Source organism: Equus quagga, chromosome 18 (assembly GCF_021613505.1).
Source record: "Equus quagga isolate Etosha38 chromosome 18, UCLA_HA_Equagga_1.0, whole genome shotgun sequence".
NCBI lineage: Eukaryota > Metazoa > Chordata > Mammalia > Perissodactyla > Equidae > Equus > Equus quagga.
Genome location: NC_060284.1, coordinates 49,205,076 through 49,225,624, shown reverse-complemented (window position 1 = coordinate 49,225,624; position 20,549 = coordinate 49,205,076). Strand labels below are relative to the sequence as shown.

General features: G+C 38.6%; 1 long non-coding RNA gene across 2 annotated transcripts in view; it reads right to left on the bottom strand.

Annotated features, from left to right (window-relative positions):
• Window positions 1-2,857: 2,857 nt before the first annotated feature.
• The window catches only part of LOC124230059 (uncharacterized), a 28,256-nt gene continuing 10,564 nt past the window's right edge, over window positions 2,858-20,549 (bottom strand). Inside the window, exons 1-3 of one of the 2 annotated variants that reach the window (XR_006886063.1) lie at window positions 15,778-15,907; window positions 6,511-6,580; window positions 2,858-2,924 (exon numbers count right to left, since the gene is read on the bottom strand). This is a non-coding gene — a long non-coding RNA (uncharacterized LOC124230059). Of the gene's footprint in view, window positions 2,925-6,510; window positions 6,581-15,777; window positions 15,908-20,549 lie in introns of those variants that run through there. The other variant, XR_006886062.1, reaches the window with a different exon arrangement.

Sequence of the window (20,549 nt, the reverse complement as noted above, 5' to 3'; positions counted from 1 at the left end):
GCATGGGTTTGTAGCAGCCTGCTTTCAAATCCACAGGGGTGGAGAATTCAGCTTATTTTTAAATTGGGTGGAATTCAGAAAAGAACTGCCAAAATGATTAAAATGACTAAAGGGACTTGTTCATAAAGAAAGATGAAAAGACCTAAATGTGTGTAATTTGGCTAAAAGACAGCAGGGCCAGGCTGTGGTTTAAAACGTACAAGTATTCAATAAGTTCAAACACCAGGACAGGAGAGGAACAGTTCAGGATGTAAAGAGGTGAAAGATGAAAATATGAAAGGAAAAACAAAATGTCTCGGTCTTTCTGTCTGTCCAGGAGAGCAATGGATGTCTTATTCCTTGGATGACATCCTAGAAAATCTTTACCTTCGCAGAGTTATAAGCCCACCCCAGATCCCAGGCCAGGGACAGCAGCTGTCACCACAGAGGCCTCTTATCTCTACGTAAGCTCCCTTTCCCCACTACCCAGCTCCTTGTGGTGCCCTCCTGGATCCCGGCGGCCACTTTGCTTCTTCTCCCTCCCCCATGCACACCCAATGAGGTTCAGACAGTCTTTTGGGGCAGAGGGCTCTATGCAGGTATATTAATCATTCATTCACATTTCAAAATCTTGCTGGGCACCTATGATGAGGCTGGAAAACAGGACTGCAGTTCCCTGTTACTGTAGAGTCGTTCATGAGAGCTCGTGACACTTTTACCAGGAAGAAGTGACCAGTGAGAGGGCCAAGTTGATGCAGATCAGCTTAGCAGCAGTGCTGGGCTGTACATTAGGCCCTTCTCCCTCATCAGCCTCATTAAGCCTACCCTGGGAGCAGATAGAAAATTTACATTATTGTGATGCCATTAAAAATGAGCACCATGGGGGTTACTTTGCTCTTTTGTAATCTACCTGCCTAGTCTTTTTAGCTGCTATATCTACCCATTCCTTGTATTTCCTATTAACCAAACCTGAATCCATATTCTTTTGAGCTTGTGTATCGATGCGCCAGAGTATATGCTTAAGGGTATACATATCAATGTGGGAGTAGATGCATATAAAGATCGACGTGTGCAGGTACGTGTAAATGCACCAGTCTGTGTGTGCACTTCTGGGTTTATATTTATGTGTTGCTGTGTAACTAAGAAGATGCCCATATAGGTAAGATGAGCCAAAAATAAGATGAGCCAAAAACAAAATTTAAGAAGCACTCCAGCAGGGATGCCAAAACTAATACCTAACAGTATATTTTAAAACCATTTGTGGTTTATGTTTATTTTAAATTTTCCCCATTTATCAGATGAAGGAACTGAGCTGTGGCTGGAACTTGAGCCTGATGTGCTTACTATTGGCAGCAGCAGGTGAGGCCCACACCCCTGTGGGCAGAGAGTAGGGTCTGAGGGAATAATCATTATAACTCTCAATTATGCTGAAAAAGAGGCAGCTTCTGCATCAGGAGATGAAAAAATTGGCAGGTGGGTCTTGGACTTTGGGTAACGAGAAAATGACTTCCTCTCTCCGAGCTCTGGTTTGCTTGGGAAGAGGCACTGAGGAGTCTAGAAGGCCTTCCCAGATGATGGAGAGAAGCAAGATTCTGCCATATGCAACTAGGTCAGGAGCTAAGCAGCCCCACAGCAAGGGAGGGAGGCGGGCTCATAGCTGCTGTGTCATGATTAGGTTTGCCTACAGATTACAGAAAACCCAACCTCACACCAAGAAGTCCAGAAGTAACTACAGTAGTGCCCCCTTATCCTTGGTTTCAATTTCTGCATTGTCAGTTACCTGTGGTCAACTAAAACTATTAAATGGAAAATTCCAGAAATAAACAATTCATAAGTTTTAAATTACATGCCCTTCTGAGCAGCATGATAAAACCTCACGCCATCCTGCTCTGTCCCGCCCGGGATGTGAATCATCCCTCTGTCTAGTGTATCTACCCACCTGTTAGTTACTTAGTAGCCGTCTCAGTTATCAGATCGACTGTCATAGTATCACAGTGCTTGTGTTCAAGTAACCCTTATTTTACACAATGAGAGCCCCAAAGCGCAAGAGTAGTAATTCTGGCAATTCGGATATGCCAAAGAGAAACCAAAAGTGCTTTCTTTAAGTGAAAAGGTGAAAATTCTTGAATTAATAAGGAAAGGAAAAAAATCATATGCTGATGTAGCTAACATCTGTGGTAACTTTTATTACAGTATATTGTTATAATTGTTCTATTTTATTATTAGGTATAGTTGTTAATCTCTTACCGTGCCTAATTTACAAATTAAACTTTATTACAGGTATGTATGTATAGGAAAAACATAGTACAATCGTGCACTGTATGATGACATTTTGGTCAACGATGGACTGCATATACAACAGCAGTCCCATAAGATTAGTACTGCAGACCCTAGGTTTGGAGTAGGCTATACTATCTGGATTTGTGTAAGTACACTCGATGATGTTCACCTAATGACGTATTTCTCAGAACTTAACCTTGTCATTAAGTGACACGTGACTGTATATATAGAGTTTGGTACTATCCAAGGTTTCAAACATCCACTGGGAGTCCTGGAATGTATCTCCTGCAGATAAGAGGGGACTACTGTACTCTAACATTAGTTATCTAAGATTTAGTTATCACCAAATAATCAAGGACTTCATCTCCTTCTCTCTGCTCTACCATCCCCCACATTTGGCTTCCACCCTAAAGACCACCTCATGTTCTAAGAGGGCTTCCATGACCCCTGTCATCACATCCTCATTTCAGGCAGTAGAAAAGGCAAAAAGGAAGCATCTCCCAGTTGTATCTGCTCCTGCAAGGATCCTGCAAGGAGCCTTCCTGGAAGTCCACTTCTGTTATGTTACCCAGAACTTAGTCTTTTGTCTATACCTACCTGCAAGAGAAGCAAAGAGCAAAGATATACTTTCAGTCTGCTTCATCACCATCTCAGATAAAATTTTTCTGTAAAAAAAGGAGAGAATGGATATGAGTGGAATGTTTTTCTGCAGTAACTGGGCAGAAATGTGGCCTATAGTGGACTGCCTAAGGATGTACAGTCAACAGCCAAAGGATGACTTTGGTGTATACTTCCTTTTGGTTATACCTGAGGCTGTACCATAAAAAGTGATGTTAAGCGTTATAACCTGTTCTTGGCTGCTGTAGGGTATTAAAGAAAGAGTCTGTGTCCACTTTTGGGAAGAGGGGAGAGGAGTACCCAGAGGCCGTGTGGCGGTGGCTCCCATGGCCTCAGAGAGCACTGGCCTACGCGGAACCACAGAGAATGTTCTGGAGCAGCAGAGCCACTTTACACTAAGAGATAATGTATCTAAGTTGTCACTAATGATGGGAAGCATAAGCAAGACACCTCCTAGAGACCCCCTGAGAAACACCAGAGGGTAATAACACCTCCGAAGGGGACCGGGTTCCTGCTGTCACACAGGTGAGTGTTACCAGGTCAGTGAAACATGTGCTGACCCATGTATGTGCCCTCAATGAACCATGAGGCTTAGGGGGTGTTTGAGTGACTCGAAGTAAAGGAAACATTTCCAAATTAAATGTTTTGTAAAGAAAGAATTAGTTAAGGAAATGTGGATGCATGTTTTCTAGGCTAAGTTCTAGCTTTAAGTGAGCACAGACTGGTGCTCACCTTGGTGATTGGTGAGCTTGGTGATGTTTCAAAGCATGTTGCATGGGACTTTCGAGTTTCAGGGAGTACCTCAGAGACCAAATGGGGTAGGCTTTGGTCCTCAACTCCCACTACTTACACTATATTCATATTTTTGCATTTCATATAGCTTTTTGTTTGAAAAATTATTTCCACTGCTCAAAAAATTAGAAATGACCAGTTTAGCTATCAAACGTATTAATGGTGATCAACTAATAATTAAACACAGAAATAGTGCAGAAAAGCTGAGTAAAAGGACGTGGATATATTACACCTACTCTTCTAACAAAATCCCAGCCTAGACCAACATGAACTGAGATATACAATACCGGTCACCATGATTTTGGTACTGAAGAAGGTTCCAGACATCATCAGCTAAAACATTTTTGAGGAGAGGAAGGGATTCTACATGAAGACAAGCTCTGAAAATTCTTATTTATCTATCTGGAAAGATAAAAGTGGTGGTGAAGGGAATAGATGGATGGGTGGAGTATGAAATAAAAATCTGATTAAAGTTTTCCAAGTCATGAGAATATAGAAATGGTGAAACAAAGACGTTCAAACCAAATCCTGGAGTACTAGAACTTGGTGAAACTTCTTGAGTTTGAAAGAAGCAGCTACACAACAAATAAAAGGAAGTACTACCCCACAAAGCAGGTAGTGAATTTATGAAACCTATTATCTCAGGTTAGAATACAGGTTGAAAACACAAATTGGTACAGAAAAGATTTAGGTACATTGTAGACCATGTGAGTTCTTCAGGTCTTGACGTCAATGAATGGCTCTTAGAAACCTGTAATAGGAAACTGAGATAGCTAGAAATGTCTTGAAGTCCATCCTAACCTTTTGGGTCATTATTTTTTTAGGGTAATCATTACTTTCCATACACAATCCCATAATTCCACTTTCAGACTCAGATACTGGTCTGGGTGGACCATGGACTGACGTGTATTCTTATTAGCGTTTATATAATGGGGAGTACTGGCATTTCTGCTATAGTCAAGATCCCCTAAAGCTATAGGATACAACATCAATCAAAAACATAATTTATAATACACACACTGCTGTTACTGGCAATGTAAGAACATATGCCTGCTTTGCTTGGTTGGCTTTATGCTTTGTTTATCATAACACAGATGATAATTATGACAAGCAAGTATTTATTTCACACTATGTTAATAAGAGTGCTTTCTGTAATCACTATAGATAGACAATTACTCCTGATTAGAAGTGAAATGTCACTGAATGCTGGCTTTGTACCATGAATTAAGATATTGTAGCTACACACTTACAGTTTTGTATTAAAACTCCATTTATTACTGAAATTCCAGCAGGAAAAAAACATCAATTTTGTTACTGCAAATCCAAACCTTTATCTTCTAGCACTTCATTTCCTTCTGAAACAGTGGGATTTGGGGCAGGAGCCTACTTAAATATATAATGATTGCACAACAATAGAGCTGCCTGCAATTGGGAGCTTTGAGTAGGCAGCATATCATAATCAGCAGCAGGAGACTTGATTCATCAAGGTGAAATAGGGGGCTGTGTTTCAGGCTACTCCAGAGAGACATGAGTTATCCCCTTAAGACAGAGTCTGCTCCAACACTGTGAGAAGTGTGGCCCTTCACAGAAAAGAGGGGGATTGCTGCTGGAGTGAAAAGCTGCATGTGACCTTCCAAGGTCATCTAGTTCATCCCCTGCAGGCAGAAAACATTCCAACCCACAGTAATTCGATGATAAGGCAGCCTGAGAGAAAGTGCATGCATTCCCAAATCACTCCAGCATTAAGAAGCTCGCTCACAAGAAATTCTTCTTGGATTTAAATATAATTCCTCATGCTATGGAAAATTTGCTTTTGTTTTTGTTTCCTATTTTCTTCTTCTGAGAGACAAATATGCTGGTCAAATAAGACTAAGGACCGAAGGAGCACAACCTGCCTAGAGTTGGTGAATTCGAATCTAGAAGATTCCTTATCCATCCTTTCTTTCACCGGGTCTAAAGAATAGCAAATGCTTTTCTTGGCAGGCAGAGGGCACTGGCAGGAGGCAGCTGGTCTACCTGTTTGTGGATAACTAAAATTCTTGAAGGCCCAGGGTACAACGCACCAGGGAATCATTAGCTAGTGCTGACCAAAAAAAAAAAAAAAAAGGTAGAAAAAGGGAAAGGAGAGCAGCAACTTAAAAGTCTATAAAAATACAGAGCTGTGTGGGTCTGAGCCTGGTGCGTGAGCATGAGGGTGAGCAGGAGGTCTCTTTTTCACCCAGGTAATGACTATATGAGCCCCATAAGGAGATGGTTAAATCCAACACTGAGATGACTGCTCTTAAGGGGGGAAAAATATGTCAATCACACTTTGCCTTTGACACAAGGAAATTCCTTGAAACTGAGAATGGAGAGTGGAAGGGAGGGAGAATGTCTCCTGATGTGGGTGGCCAGGAAACCGGGGGCCAGAAAAGCACAAGAGGAGAGAGGGAGAAAGAGACAGAGAGGGGAAAAAAACACAAGATTGAATTCTAATCAAAATGCTATGAGGCGTTCACACCAGGCCTTGAGAGAATATTAACAAGGTTACCCAAGGCGGGGCCTTTAGCCCCAGGAATTATTAGTGAATATGGAATTATATTTGCACAAACATTACCAGATGCAAGGAGCTAAATGTCCTGCAGATGTGGAAGGAGCCAGCGTATGTTCCAAATAGGCGGCAGCTTTATTTGTTTTACCTTCTCACAAGAGCCTGGGCAGCACGTTTCGGAGGGGTTACATTTCTGAAATGACCATCACACCACGAGGCCCCTCTTTCCCGAGTGCTGCTTGCACCAGCCTTGAAAGTGTCTCTGCCCAGGACCATGTGCAGTGGCGCTGAGGCAGGTTTGACAAACTTACCAGCTTCCCTCTATCACCTCCAGGTATCACAGTGCTCCAAGGGGACTGCAGTGCCCCAAGGAGGGATTTTCTGAAAGATGAAAGAGTTCAGAGTCAGGTAAATCGCAGCAATTTCAAAGGGGAGTTTTGAACTCAAATATAACCAGCTGACGCTGGGGGAAGAAAACAGCAAAATACAAGAGGAACAAAGAGTTTCCTTCTGGTATGCCACCATCAGATCCTCAAGACTCCATTTAATTTAGATTCACCATGGCTGAAGGAGACAAGTCCCATCTCTGTAAGTGGACAAGGTGTTGCCTTCAGGGAGTCTCTGGAATTTGTAACCCCAACTCCCCACCGCCATCTTGTCAGTATGGTGGGACAGAACCGTTCAGCATGTTGATATGACATACAGAGGCAGTTGACTATGAAGCTACTGGCATGAGCGCCTTCCAAGTCCTTGGGAGAGGTTCTGTCAATGTGTGGGCATGGTCACATGTTTTTGTAAAGTTTACAAAATAAAGGTATTTAACACCAACTACTTAATGCTGCCCTGAGGTCCCTTCTGTCACATTTCCCTTTGTGTAGGTTGGCTTTGGAGTTGAGTTGAAGATACATTTGGCTTGAGTGGAGTAGGATGTATTGTGTAGTTCACATCACTTCTGTGTATAGTTGATTGCTACCCACCCAGTTGTAGGAATGGATTCCAGAAACATTCTTATCATTGTCTGTTCACCCAGTGAGCTGGGGGACCAAAATATACCACGCTGGGATGTGAATGCATCCTACTATGCCCAGTCCCCAAACCAGGAGGATAATGGAGGAGAAACAAGATTGGAAATCTACAGAGTCAGAAGCTAATCCATGGAAGACATCAAAATCTTACAACTCTCCCATGAAAAACTTCGATAGAAGTTTGCCCAAATTTGACAACAATCATAAAATTGTGCCTGACATTACAAGCAACTAGGTGTGGTGCTGAAAAATTTTTTCCTAAATTATCAATAATAAAAACCAAATTTCAGTGAATTATATCAGAGGAAAGTTGAAATGTTTCCATTCTTTCTATGCAATATATTAAAAAATTTTGCCATATGAAAAGGCCATCAAAATATGCAGCATACATATATCTATATGCATGTACACACACACACACACCCATATAAAATAGAGGTATTTCAGGTACTTCATGTTGTTTTCCTGGATTTTGTGATGTTCGTGATATTTGTCAGTTTTTGGGGTTTTTTTAAGTGATTTTTTGTGATTTCTTTTCTTATTCTAAATATTCGCTTTACTACCTAATTTTATAACCAGAATTGTATATTCTTTTTCTTAAAGAAGGCCTTCAATATTGTATAAGCTTTAGACCCAATATAACCCAAATGTGCCTCTGGCACCATGCACCATGTAAATACTTTCTTTTATTTCATTCATCAACTTATAAGGTAGGCCTTGTTCACACCATTTTAAAAAGGAGAACCTGAGACTTTAGTTAAATGGATTTGAATCCAAGGTCTGTCTTATGCCAAAGGGAGTGAATTAGTCCTAGCCCTAACTGTATTCCCTACCCCCACCAGAGGGCATGCTGATTCCTGAAGGGATCTTTCTGTGTTTTATCTAGTCTGGTTTAAGTGGCTTTTCCTGACACCCCTCCCCCTACAACCCTCCCCTATCTGCCCCCGAACTACCTCATTGTTAACAGATATGAAGGATCTCGCTGTCAGAAAACTTTTCTTCATTTCCTCTCCGTTACTCTGAAACATGCCCTTGTGGACCCCTCGGTCAATTCCTCCTTCTTGTGATATTTGACAATTTTTTTGTGGTGTTTACACTCCATAGAGAGAAACGGCAAAGATATTTCAAAGCATCTGGGCTAAAGGACATATCATCTTTGAAATCTTTTTTTAATTGAAATTCAAGACACACCCCCTCCAGGAAGCCCACCAGATTAATTCCAGGCAGCAAAATCCCAGTGCCACCCTCTCAAAGTCCCTTTATAACTTGCCATTGGCTATTCACAACCACACTGGATGTATTTGCTTATATTCTCTTTCTTATTAGAAATCTCAAGATTAGCAATGCCTTACCATCTTTACTACTTAAACTGAAATGCATATTTGAATTCCAAATTTTTTGTGGGAACTCAGTAAAATTTTTATTCCATATAACGTAAGAAAGTGAAGTCTGTTCTTTTCGTCAGTATACCTCCTATCAATTACGTTGCTTTCAAAATGAAAAATATGCAAGTCCGTTTTATGTAAAAACAGAAAAACTCATTTCTGTGGTGGAACAAAAGGCTCATCAAATTCTTGGCTTGGTTCTCCCAAATTCCAATGTACAGCTTTAGCTCTTTTAGTGTGTAATAGTGGCAAGCAAAAATGCTTCAGTTTCTCTATCTGTAAAATAAGAATTGTGTTATTTCTTTCCCATTTGCTTCACAAAAGTCTCATGGGGAACAAGAGTTAAATGATTAATGACTGAAAGCTCTTGGACAAACACAAAATGCTTAATAAAAATAATCCCTTATTGCCACAGTGATAGGCACCAATGACCTGATGCTAAACCCTGACTGAGGTGGAAGGCAATTCAGATAAACTTTGGGCCCTGTCCATGAACTGGGCTCCTTTTCCCCGGTGAGGACAATCCAATCTGGGCTCATGTTCCTTGACTTCCTCCAGTGACAGGCCCCCGCTTGTGGTCCTCCCAGGCTCAAACCCAACCCCCAAGTAATTCAAAATCTAGATTCTTGGCAGTGGAGGAGTAAAGTGTGGGAAACTGTAAAACGTGCCATCCTGACGTCAATATAATTTTATCCTCCCTTTTTCAGGGAATATGCCTGCTCACCTATACCACAACATTATTAAGAAATAATTTGAGATCAAAACTCAATTTTTCATCTAGTTTGGGCCCTTCCTAAGAGAGGCCCTCGCATAGCTCTGGAAAGAGTCTCCAAGTAAAATACGTTTCCTCTCTTGACTGAAAGAACTGGGGTGTGCTTGACAAGTAAATACATCTCTATTGGTAGAAACTGGAAAGGTTATTTTAAAAGGAAACAAGGGATTCTGGCATATTTTTAGCGTACTGTGTTTATTGAACATAATCTATTCCTGGTCTTCGAGTATAATACAGACATGTGAAATCACCCTGGACTCAAATCTGATCCCTGAGGAAATTCAGAAAACACAAGATGCATACTTGCTGCACCAACTCTGCTGCACATTGGACTGTCTTGTCCTAAAATGATTTTCTTTTCATTCCCTTTTTTAAGAGAATGAAAGAAAAATAAGAGGTTTCTGTTAGAGAAAAGAACTGCTAAGCTTTGTTATGTTTCATGAAACAGAGGATGAAGCAATACAAGGAGCTCGGGCTTTGGAATCAGACAGGCTCAGGTTTGGACTCTCAGTAGTACCAGTTACTAGCCGTGAGGTCTTGAGCAAGTGATTTATCTTCCCTGAATCCATTTCCCTGTCTATAAAGAGGCATTAAAAATCCCTATATCACAGAGCAATGTGAAGACTGAATTAGATATTGTAGAAAGTGCCTGGCTATAGAGAATGCCTAACTTACAGCAGACAATCAATCCATGATAGCTACTTATAATCACAGTAATGAAAATAAGAATATATTCCCAGACTGCCAACAAATATATCACAGCAAACCAACAAATGGTTTTTTTGTGCCAGGCACTATGGGAAAGGACAATACAATGACTAACACAAAATAAAACCTACTCTCAAAGATCTGACGATTTAGTTTCATTTTTGAAAATGTTAGTAAAAATATATCTTTAAATACTCTCTGCTTTTGCCTAAAGTATATGCCAACCATAGCATAGGTTGTTAAATTGTATAGGTTATATACCACAGTATACTCATTCCTCAAAAACATTCCTCAGAAACATTGCATACCATAATATTGCCTGTTAAAATAAAAGGGAAATGGAGAAAAACACATTCAACTTTGTAACTAGAGCACTAACAAAAACAGTACTTATTACATGGGAGATAACTTGAACAGCCTGTGAAAGCAGATCATTTGGAGGTTCCCTCAGGGGAAATTTTAAAATGCATAATAACAATAGTGCAGGACTTCTGCTTTTGACCAAGATGGAGTATCAGGGACCAGATCTACCCTGTTGTATAAAACAACTGGAAAAAAAAATTAAAAAGCCTGGGCAAATATATGAAACAACATCTCTCAAAGATATTGGAATTAAGCCACGAAGGCCAGTGATCTCTGGCTGATGGAAAACAAACAAGGTGAGCCCTAGGATTGCTTAGCTTACTGTCGGGAGAGAATTTCCAGGCCATGACACAGAGAGAAGAACTCAGGTGGTCTCCCTGAGGTGAGGAGACGGAGCTGGGAAACCAGCTAGGCTTCTCAGAGCAGAGCCGGAGAGGAGAGAATTGCACAGAGAACTGAAATCTACAGAAGGTCCCCTTCAAGGTTTCAGTCAGTAACTGATCAAGCATGTGAGCAGGGAAATTATCTGAGACTCAGGAACGAACTGCCTTACAGGACAAGAGCAAACTATCCCGGGGTTCATATAAGGCCAGGATAGCGGCCATTCCCATCATCCAGAGTGGGAAACCTTCTAATTCATGACGATCAGGTTAGTAATAAGAAGGTTCTTACCTCAGTCGTGGGGAAAAATTAACCCTAGGACCAATATTGTTTTGGTCCCACCAAACAAACTTAGAAGCAAGGCTCAAAGTGTCAAACTGTTTCCAAATAACGATATTCCAGAACAAAGTGCAACAATTTTTTTAATAATACAAAAGTATCCAAGATCTCACAAGATAAAATTCATAATGTTGGACATCTAATCAAAAATGACCAGCCAGGAAAGAATCAAAAAAATAAAACCCATCATGAGGAGAAAAAAAAATCAAACAAAAAAATACTAAAAAATGACATAGATGATAGCATTAGTAAATAAGGAGAGTAAAACAGTTATGTTAACTGTATTCCTTGTGTTCAGAAAACTAGAAGAAATACTTTAGATATTAAACACTCAGAAGATAGTTTTTTATTGAACTTCTACAATGAAAACTAAAATATCTGAAAGAAAACATATACTCAATGAAATTAACAACAGATTAGACATCATGGAAGGAAAGATAAGTGAACTTGGAGACATAGCGATTGAAACTGTCCAAAATGAAGTACAGAAGACTAAAAAGAGAAGAATAAGAAAAAAAATAAAGCATTGAACCATGGGACACATACATATGTGTGAAATTAGAGTTGCTAAAGGAAAGAAGGCAAAGAGAGAGACAAATATTTGAAAAACTAATGCCTGAAATATTTTCAACTTTGATGAAAAATATAAAGTCATAGATCCAAGAAATTCAATGGACTTCAAGCACAAGAAACATGAAGAAAACTACACTAAGGCACAGCCTAATCATATTGTTTAAAACTAGTGAGGGGTTGGCCCTGTGGCCGAGTGGTTAAGCTCGCGCGCTCCGCTGCAGGCGGCCCAGTGTTTCGTTGGTTCGAATCCTGGGCGCGGACATGGCACTGCTCACCAAATCATGCTGAGGCAGCGTCCCACATGCCACAACTAGAAGGACCCACAACAAAGAATATACAGCTATGTACCAGGGGGCTTTGGGGAGAAAAAGGAAAAAATAAAATCTTTAAAACCAGTGCTAAAGGGAAAATCTTAAAAGAAGCCTGAGAAAAATGACAGTTTACATACAGAGAAACAGCAATAAGGATGACACAGATTTCTTGTCAGACATTATGCAAACAAGAAGAGAGTGTAGAACATCTTTAAAGCACTCAAAGAAAAATACTGTTAAACTAGAATTCTGTAGTCCACAAAAATATCTTTCAAAATGAAAGTGAAATACTTTTCAGACATATTAAGAGACAAAAAGGAAAGACTTAAAGATGACCTATCTATGATCATCTCAGTAGGTACAGGAAAACGTATGTGACAAAATCCAATATCCATTCCTGACTGAAAAAAAAAAAAAAATCTCAGCAAACAAAGAATAGAAGAAAACTTTCTCAACTTGCTAAACAGTATCTACAAAAAACCTACAGCTAACATCATACTTAATGGAAAAAGACTAAATGCTTTTCTTCCACAATCAGGAATAAGTCAAAGATGTCTGCTCCACGATTTCTATTCAACTTTATATGGAGACTCTAGCCAGTACAATAAGCAAGACAAAGAAATAAATGGTGTCCACTGGGAAAGCAAGAAGTAAAATTGCCTTTATCCACAGATAATATGATCATCCATGTAGAAGATCCTAGGGAAGCTACAAAAAACCTACTGGAACAAATTAGTGAGTTTAGCAAACTTGCAGGAAACAAGATCATTTTACAAATATCAATTGTATTTCTATATACTAGCAACAAATGGTATAGTAAAAACATAATTTACAATTGTATCGGGAAATATAAAGTAGTTAGGGGTAAACCTGACATAAGATGTTTAATATTTCTATACTGCAAACTACAAAATAATGGTGAGAGAAATTTTAAAAGACCTAAATAAATGGAGCAATACAATGCATTCATGGATCAGAAGACTCAATATTGTCAATTCTCAAGACATCAATTCTCTCCAAACTGATCTATAGATTCAATGCTTTCTCAGTCAAAATACCCATAGGCTTTTTTGTAGAAATTGACAAGCTGACTCTAAAATTTATGTGAAAATGACAGGGTCCTAGAATACTAAAAACACTTTGAAGAGGCATAACAAAGTTGGAGAACTATACTGTCTGACTTTAAGACATACTGTAAAGCTATACTAATCAAGACAGTGAAGTATTGGTGTCAAGGAAGATAAAAAGATCTATGGAACAGAATAGAGAGGCCAGAAATAGAACAATACACATATGGTCCACCGATTTTTGATAACAGTGCAACGGCAATTAAGTAGAGAAAGGATAGTCTTTCAATAAATGGTACTGGCACAATTTTATATTCATATGCAAAAAAATGAACTTTAATCTGTAACTCACACCACATATCAAAAATTAACTCAATATGGATTATACATCAAAATGTAAAACCTAAAATTATAAAACTTCAAGAAGTTATTTGTTTATTTGCTGAACTATCTGATGTAAGTTACAGATATTATGACATTTCAACCCTAAGTACTTCAGCATGTATCTGAAAAATTATGATTATTCTATCTTTCCATGTTCCTGTTATCACACCAATAAAGTTAACACTGATATAATAATATTACTTAATATACAGTCCATATTCAAATTTTCCTTCATTGACCCAATAATGACCTTTTCTTCCTATTTTTTCAATCCAGGAACATATCAAGGGTTACGTTTAGTTTTAATGTCTCTTTATCTCCTATCATCTAAAACAGTCCCCCTCCCCCAAGTCTTTAAACATTGTTATGACACTGACATTTTTCAAAAGCCCATGCCAGTAGTCTTGAAGGATGTTCAACAATCTGGATTTGTCTGATTGGTTTCTTAGGTTTGGATACAGGTTAAATATTTTTGGCTTGTATACTGCATAGGTGACGTTGTATACTTCTCATTTTATCACAGTAGATACAATTGATGTTATTTGTCCCATTGGTGATGCTAAGTTTAAGGAATTTCATTTTTCTTTTAAAGATTGGCACCTGAGCTAACAACTGTTGCTAATCTTTTTTTTTTCTGCTTTTTCTCCTCAAATCCCCCCAGTACATAGTTGTATATTTTAGTTGTGGGTTCTTCTAATTGTGGCATGTGGGACCCCGCCTCAGCATGGCCTGATGAGTGGCGCCATGTCTGTGTCCAGGATCTGAACCGGCGAAACCCTGGGCTGCTGAAGCAGAGTCTGTGAACTTAATCACTCGGCCACAGGGCCGCCCCTTGATGCTAACTTTAATTACTTGGTAAAGTGGCATCTACTGAATTTCTTCATTGTAGACATTTTTTCCCTTTGTAATTAATAAGTAAATCTGTGATGTAATATTTTGAAATGTATTAATACTCTGCTCTCCAATAATAGTTTACCATTGATGATCTTCTTTTAGTTTTCTATTTTTTTATTGAGATATTATTGACAAATAACATATTAGCTTCAGGAGGTGTACAACATAATGATTACATATATGTATATATTATAAAATCATCTCCACAGTAAGTCTAGTTAACAGCCACCATTGATGATCTTTACTTGAATCAATTATTGTATTGGTAGTTGCAAAATGATAAATATGTCATTTTATCACCCATTCTGTATATACTAGTTGGCATTCTTCTGTAAAGAAGGGCTTTCCTTCCTCCTCTTGCTTTGCTTTTTTTTCCAGTATCACTATGGACATACGGATTTTTAAAAATTCAATGTATTATATATTATTATATTATTATATGTTATTAACGTGTTATATATTATTCTTTGGGATGCCCAAATTGTCTCAAATGCGGCCACTGGGAGCCCCTTCAGGACTGGTCCTGTGTCCTTTAGACATGTCTTTTGTAGTCTTTGAGCACTCCCTTGATTTCTGGTATTATATATTCTGGGGTCATCTTGTGCTTTCCTTGCTCCAAACTTAGAAATGGCCATTTGCCCAGGCAGCCTTGTTGTTTTTAGTGAAGAGTGGTATTTAGAAATAGACCTAATTTCTAGGTGTGCTCAGTGCTACTGATACAGAGGTCATGACCGTGTCCTGAAATTTCAGGGTTCTTCCTCACCTTTCCCTATTATACACTTATGTCTCTTTTCTTAAACAGGGAGAAGCCAAGTTCCCAACTATTTCAACGTATTTTTTCTTTTGCTCTATCCTACAATACAAATAAAATAATTTCAGTACCCCAATACCAATCCTAGGAACAAACCTACTAAGTTCCAGATTTTGTTACAGATCTTTTGATCCATAGAGTATATCCCATTCAGATTACTGTCTTCAAAAGTTACTCTAATTCTTTTTACCTGCATGGTTATGTTGTTAATTTGATAAGTGGTTACGTTTATTTTTTCCTGATTGTATTCAATTTTAGGGTTTGCTTCTTTCAGTCTTTTCAATTTAATTTAGTTTTGAATTTGTAAAACATTTATATAATTCAAAAATCAAACTACATAAAAAGATATACCAGGGATATTGCACTCCCATTCCTATCTTCTCTAGCTCATTACCTACCCCCGACTCTACATCATGTCCCATTGCCATTTTTTATTTATCCTTCCTGTGTTTATTTTTTGCCAAAATAAGCAAATACATACATATTTTTTCTCTTTCTAATACAATAGGTAACATACATGTGTGTATATAACGTATATGTGCATAACATACACACTCTGTTGTACCTTGCTTTTTTTCACTTAAGAGTACATCCTGTAAGTCACTTCATATCAGGTCACAGAGGTCTTCTTCACTGTCTGTTGTGGCTGCATCATACTCCATTGTGTGGATATACCATAGTTTACTGGTCTCCTGTGGAAGGAAATTAGGTTGTTTCCTTTTTTTGCTGTTATAAATATTATCACAAAGAATAATTTTAATTATATGTTGTTTCATTTTTTGCAGAAGTATAGCTCCGGAGTATGTGTTCAAGAGTGCGTTAGTTTGCTAGGGCTGCCATAACAACATGCTACAGACTAGGGAACTTAAACAACAGAAATTTATCTTTTCACAGTTCTGGAGGCTAGAAATCCAAGATCAAGGTGTTGGGAAGTTTGGTTTATTCTGAGGCCTCTCTTCTTGGCTTACAGATATGGCCACCTTCTTGCTGTGTGCTCATGATGAGGATTTTAGGCTGGTTATTTTTAAAACTACAGATGAGAAGCAGGCTCCGAGGACTGGAATTTTGCTTGCCCTTTTGAGAGACATTTGCACTTGTGAAGGAAGGGGGGGATGACCTTGTAGGGACCTGAAATTGGCCACCCCAGGATATGTCTCTTTGGCATCGGGATTGTTTGGGGCTGATTGCTTTTGATAAACTGGGACAGGGAAGGAGGCTCTGGGGAATGGAACTTGCCCTTGTTGGGACACATTTACATTTGTAAGGTAAATCTGTATATGTAAAAGGTGCCTCCCTCTCTGTACCAGGAAGAAGAGGAGAGATGACCTTGTCCCTAGAAACTCTTAATGGGGAAGGCAAGAACTTAAGTTGGTTGCTGTATGGCAATCTCATGTAACTGGTTTAGGGTGGTGGCGTCTAACCTTTCTAACCTTTACTTAATCCGATTTGATTCTTGTCTAAAAGTCATGGGATCACCCAATGACCAGACCCCACCTGCACTGATGCCATTTTAACTTTTTTTTTATGTTCTTTCCTTTGTCTTGTAAAGAGATGACTCACATACCTATGCCTTAAATTTAGTCCTAACCCTCAACTCGGGGCAGCAGCAGGAGCTCTGCCTGCCCATGGGTCCTGTCCCCATGCTATTCTACTCTCTAAATAAAAGAGCACTACTGCCAGATCTTAAGAGTCTAAGAAATCTTTCTTTCGACTCCTCGGCTCACCGACCCCGCATCACTCACAAGGTCTTTCCTCCTGCTGTTGCCTGTGTCCTAATCTCTTCTTATAAGGACACCAGTCATATGGGATGACGGTGTACCTACATCACCTCATATTGCCTTAATTACCTCTTTAAAGGTCCTATTTGCAAAAATAGTCACATTCTGAAGTACTTCTTAGGTAAGGACTTCAACAAATGAATTTGAGAGGGGACACAATTCAGCCCATAACCAAGAGTAAATGCTAGGCATTGTCAAATGCCACTTCATTGGGTTTATACAATTTTGCATTACCACCAGCAATCAAACATTTATTTTTAAATTTCTTAGAATACAACTAAAAGAACTATTGCTTAGCAACTTTTAGCCACACTAAAAGTTCTTCCTTTCGGTACTGAAGCTTGTAATTTTATTCCTGCTATTCCAGTGCTCCTTGCCTAGGAAAATCATGTTTAAGCTACACAAATTTCATGTTATACTGACATTATTTTCCTATTTACCAATTGCACATGAGATATTTCATGTTATAGATACATGTTTTATAGCAGACCAGACTGGATTCTAAATTGTCATGACTCAGATGTTTTCCCTTGAATCTGGATATTGTTTTACAAGGAACTCTTGCCCTGAAAAACTTTTCAACCACAGTAATGATTCTGAGAGTGGGACACATGGGTTTTCTAAACTAAAGAAAATGTGTAAACCTGGGTATAGATCAAAGTTTTCCAGTCTGTGTGAGGAAAAGAGGAATTGAGCACACTCTATTCTAGAAGAATTTAAAAGGAGAAGCACAGATTGTATTATCCTTACGGTGCAAGAAAAGAGAGTTAAGTGCAGTACTTTCTGACCATTGTCTCTTGCATTACAGGTGTATCCTGTAAAGAGGAATTCTCATTCTAGGGCTATGATCTCATGGGGAGATAGTAAAATTGCAAGAGATTTATTGCTGTCTCTGGGCTTCTGCATCTTGATACCACAAGGTTACCTGCCCCAGTTCTCACTAGTGGGCAGCCTATAAGTGTTCCTTTCCCATCCATCAGTCTGCCCTCATCAAACAGAGCTCTGCTTCCAACCTCCCCCTCCCGTGGTATTCTTTTGATGAATGGTCTCATAATCTGGGCTTTACTTTACAAGTGAAATTATATTCTCCAAACAGTTATAAACAAGAGTTCTAAATATCTTTAATCTTTTTTAATTACAAAAGAAAACATCATCATTATATCACGCTTACATAGTACAGATATCTATGAAAGCAAAAAGTAAGTCTTCCCCTGAACGGGAGAGGTAACTTATGATAGTGTTTATACGTTGTTATTTATAAAAATAAATTTCCATGATGGGAGCAGGTGGGGAACACACTCTCATGCATTGCTGCTAGTTATATACATTGGTTATCTTTGGAGATAAATTAGAAGATAATTATCAAGATGTAAATACATATAATCTCAGAATTAGTCATTACACTTTCAGAAATCTGCCCTGTAGATATTATTTATTTTCTTATGTGTACAAATATATATTTACAAAGATGTTCACTAAAGCATTATTTGCAACAGTAATGATTTAATGATCTAAATAATCCAAATGTCTACCAAAAAGAGACTGTATAAACAAATAATGATATTCTCATTCAGTGGAATACTATGAAGCTTGTAATTTTCTTTTAAAGTGAGGTATAGATATTTACTGATATGTAAAAACGCTTAAGACACAATAAGGAAAAAAAATCAAGTTGTAGAGCTTGTAGGGAAAGAAAGCATGTGGATGTTTGTGAGATCTTTGTAATACGCATAGACTTCTTCCAGAAGGATGTAAAACAAATGGCTTAACAGTGTTCTTTTGGCAGTGGGATGCAGGAGTTGGGGTAGGATATTGAGGAATATAACTTTTACTTCTTGTTTTCTATTTTTCTTTACAGCTTTCTTTTCTTTTCTTTTCTTTTTTTTTTTACCATGTGCGTGTATTCTTTTGAACATAGAAAAAAAAGTATTTTAAATAAGCAATTTCCGTGTTCTTGGGCATGACTCCTACTTATAGTTCCCTGTTAAGTAAATCATGAGGCATTTTCTTCCCACTGTCCCCTGAAAGTTTTCTTTTATCGACATCCTTCCTTGTCAACAGCCATTCTACATAATGGAAGAAAATGGTTGAGTTTTGTCTAAGTTATAGTAGGACTGGAAGGGAAAAGAAAAGCAAGTTGGGCTTTGTCTTACATAATTCTTAGTCATGTTATAATAACACATCTAAACCCTTAGGCAACACACCAACATATGCTTAAGCAAAAAGGAAAACAGCATGAAATTGGAAGTGGAGAGCTTGGGATGGAGCTGTGCAGAGCATCTGCCTCCCTGACCATGGTCCTAACATTCCTAAATCTTCTATGCTTACTTTCTAGATCCTGGAGATCAGGAAATAGTTTTCTCATACCAAATTACATTACAATTGTAAAATGTGGATGCTGAGTTACTTTGTTATTGGGGAAGATTTGACCAGTATTTATTTGAGAAAGATGAAGAATTACTAGAACTCACTAGACTAAAGCTTTATGAAACAATATCTGACCCTCTTGGACCTAAAATTTTTTTTACAGGCACACAAAGAGAGCAGTATTGGCTAACTCTCACAGCTGGCCAAGGTGAAAAGCAGATAGCACTGGACTGCAGGACCATCAGCATTTTATTCTGAGAACACACAGCTGTATTGCAGAGTTGCAACATATTGTGGTTGGCCATGTCATTCCACAGTACTGAATGGCATATGTAAATTAAAATAAAACGAATGTTTAAATTCCTTTTTAGAATATTTAAAAGTATTCTGCAATTCCCCTAGAGAACTGCAAACTCCTTGGACCGTTGCAGAGCCAGGGCCAGCAATGCTGGCCAGAGAAGACAACTGACATCAACTGCTTCTGAGAAGTTAGGGACGGTATGAAATGGCACCAGGATGTGTCACTGTCACTTGCTTGATATGAATTTTAAAAATTAATCAAGCAGTTGACCTCCCCAAGTAGGTAGCTGAACAGTGTCATTGTCTAAAGATTTCTTGAAACCCTACATTGCCAATTATGTGAAAGCAAAGCCTAAGTACTTGCCCTCCACCATCCCCAACTAATCCCAGCAAGGGCAAACCATCTGCATCCTGGCTAAGCACAGAACAAATGAATGCTCTGTGCAAAACGTAACTGTTCCTCCCACCATCCCTCTGTCCCATCCACACACACACGCCTGCTTCAGTCTGCAAGAGACTGAGCACATGGGCAGTTTCAGTTTCAGCTATGTGAAAACATTAACATCTGCAACCCACTTTAGAGTTTTCAAAGTATTTTTCCCTCATATATCCTGTGTTCCTTCTTCGTACATAACCATAAGTTAGAGGGCATTTAAAAACATAATTTTTATTATGTCCTCAACCTGGACCCCCATCTCAGCCTGTCAAATCAACTTGAAAATGTCATTGGTGAATAGTATGAATTTGAGAATCGTGGGAATATTTACATTTTCTTAGAAATAATCAATTAAAATTGAAAACTATTTTTCAGCCTTTCAAAATGAGAGTTTGACTTCAGATGTTTCAAAATTTGCCCAAACTAGTACCTACTTAATTTTATACTATTTAATTC